Source organism: Clarias gariepinus, chromosome 18 (genome assembly GCF_024256425.1).
Source record: "Clarias gariepinus isolate MV-2021 ecotype Netherlands chromosome 18, CGAR_prim_01v2, whole genome shotgun sequence".
NCBI classification, from domain to species: domain Eukaryota; kingdom Metazoa; phylum Chordata; class Actinopteri; order Siluriformes; family Clariidae; genus Clarias; species Clarias gariepinus.
In genome coordinates this window covers 2,275,042-2,277,688 of record NC_071117.1, presented here as the reverse complement: position 1 = coordinate 2,277,688, position 2,647 = coordinate 2,275,042, and the positions used below count along the sequence as shown (strand labels likewise).

Genomic DNA, 2,647 nt, shown 5'->3' with positions numbered 1-2,647 from the left:
GGCCTAAATCCTGACTGATACAGTTCATGTATGCCATTTCTATGTAGATATGAGCATAGCTGCTCCGCTACTATCTTTTCCAGAATCTTAGAGATAAAAGGGAGGTTTGATATTGGCCTGTAATTGGACAGCTGACAGGGGTCAAGGTCAGGTTTCTTAGTAATCTGTTTAATAACTACTAATTTAAAAGATTTTGAAACATACCCAATGCTGAATGATGAATTAGTTATTCTCAACAGGGGTTTTGTTATTGCTGGTACTATGTGTTTAAGTGTTGATGTGTTGGTATAGGATCTAATATACAGGTTGATGAAGGTTTGCAGAAGAGATGAATGAAATTAGTTTATTCTCTTCAAGTGGAATAAAGTATTCTAGGTTGCGATCTGACATAGGTTGCGATCTGACATAGTTGGTTTAATATCAATTACATTGTCCGGTTTCAAAGCCTCAATTTTATGCCTAATACTTACAATTTTATTATTTAAAAAGTTCATAAAGTCCTCACTTTTACATAATGTTGTTGTGGAGGTTTCTTAAGTGGTCTTATTTCTAGTTAATTGGGCTATGGTATTAAGTAAATTTCTAGGATTATCAAGAGTGGAGAGATACGTTGATCTAGCTACACTAAGAGCTTTTCTATAGTTCAGGATGCTCTTTTTCCATGCTATTTAAATACTAACAATTTAGTTTGACACCACTTTTCTTTTAACTGGAGCTACATTAATTATTAAAGTGTTCTAGGTGTGGCGAGCGCTAGGGGGCGCTATCTCACCTTCCGCCGCTCCCCTACTGTTAATTACTGTAGCCAATTACGCCACCTTGGGAATTGCACCCAAGGAAATAAACAACCCTAATTATTTAATTAACTAAGGCACCCAGGTACGTTCACTGAAAATGCAAAGAGCGTGGTTTTCGTACATAAATGTTTATTTGCTCACAATCATATACAATTCCACAGTTCAACAATAATAAAACTAGTTGTAATTTAGCAACATCAGGAATATGCAAAGCTAAGAAAGGTAAGAGTTAAAATGTACTTTCAAGCTAGAGCTGGAGCTTACCGGTGGATGGCAGACTATAAACGACAAAGAAGGGATGAAAGTCCAGGCCAGAATCACCCCAAACACACGTGAATCACACCCACACACAAGTCACTGTGACAATCGACACAGAGGAGTGACCAACACGCACACGAAGAGGGGAAACAAACCCCAACGCGTCACACTGCCACCACCTTCAACTCACAACTCTACAAAATTGGAACATGTAGTTAAAAACAGAGAAAAGAGAAAAAAAACCAAGAAGAGACAATTTATAATTTAAAAATAAACTCAACAAAATGCATACACCGCCATAAAATAGCCAAGCAGCCCGTAAATGAAGCAGCAATCATGCAACACAACAGTGAAGCAAGTGTATATTTATCCAGTAACAGTAAAGCAAAAATAAATCATTCAGGCAAAAGCAGCGGTCATGCGAAGCAGCATTCAGGCAACGCAAAACAGGCAAAGCAAAACAAAAAAAAAGAAAGAAAGCAAAAAGGCAAGCAACAAGCAAAGCAAAGCAAACAAAGCAGAAACAGAAAGCAAAGCAAAACCAGAAAGCAAAGAGCAAAAAGCAAAGCCAAAAAAACAAAGCCAAAAAGCAAAGCAAAACAGAAACCAAAGCAAAACCAGAAAGCAAAGAGCAAAAAGCAAAGCCAAAAAGCAAAGCAAAACCAGAAAGCAAAACCAGAAAGCAAAGAGCAAAGAGCAAAGCAAAGAGCAAAGCAGCAGCGTTCATGCACCCTTCCACAGCACCCACTCCAACCTACAGTTCCTAATTGAAATAAAACAGATTGAACATGCACATACCACGGAGAACAATAAGATGTACTAATAAAACGTACATACCTGTTCCCGGATGCTGAATGACCAACCCCTAGCCATCCCAGTACAACCAGGAAGTACAGGAAACGAGCCACTTACCGACTCCAGTCAGGCAATGTTATAAACAAAAGAACCCAACCGTCTAGGTAAAAACTAAAACGAAAAAAAACGGAAAGTTGGGCGTGCAGCGAAAGGCATGAGCTCTACACAACAGACAGTCAATAGGCAGAGATTTCACTACGGAAGAGTCAGGGGAAACCTAAAAGTTTCATTTCAATGAAAACCCATTCCCCAAAATATAAATAATAAATGAGGAAAAGTACTCATACCTGAAACGGAAGCGGAAATCAGACGCGCAACGAAACGATGCGCACACTACACACAGGAGAGTCCACAGAAAAGGACATCACTGTAGAAGAAGCCAAAATGAATCTACAAACAGATCTAAATAAGTGCCTCTGTCCCGAAGCATAAAAGAGAGATCGCAAGAAGCAGTCATACCTTATATGAAAGCGAAAGTCAGACGCACCATAAAACAGCGCGCACACTCTACAGAGCTGATAGGGAAATACCTCACGGTTAATGAGTCCAGAGGAAACCTAAGGAAAACATTTAAGTAAGTTCCACTGCCCGAAAGCATAGCTAAGCGACTGCGAGGAGCATTCCTACCTGTGGCAAGACCGGAAGTCAGGTACACAACCAAAAAGAGGCGGGCGCGCTACATGAAAGGCTCTTCCGCTACCTTTATAACAGCCCACCGGCAAAACGGATTGGCTAGC

At 40.0% G+C, this 2,647-nt stretch overlaps 1 long non-coding RNA gene across 1 annotated transcript; it reads right to left on the bottom strand.

Annotated features, from left to right (window-relative positions):
- Positions 1-753: 753 nt before the first annotated feature.
- LOC128506798 (uncharacterized) lies at positions 754-2,647 on the bottom strand. Its single transcript, XR_008355747.1, has 3 exons — positions 2,198-2,647; positions 1,893-2,021; positions 754-1,249 (listed from the first exon to the last, which is right to left on the bottom strand). It is a non-coding gene; the product is annotated as an uncharacterized LOC128506798 (long non-coding RNA).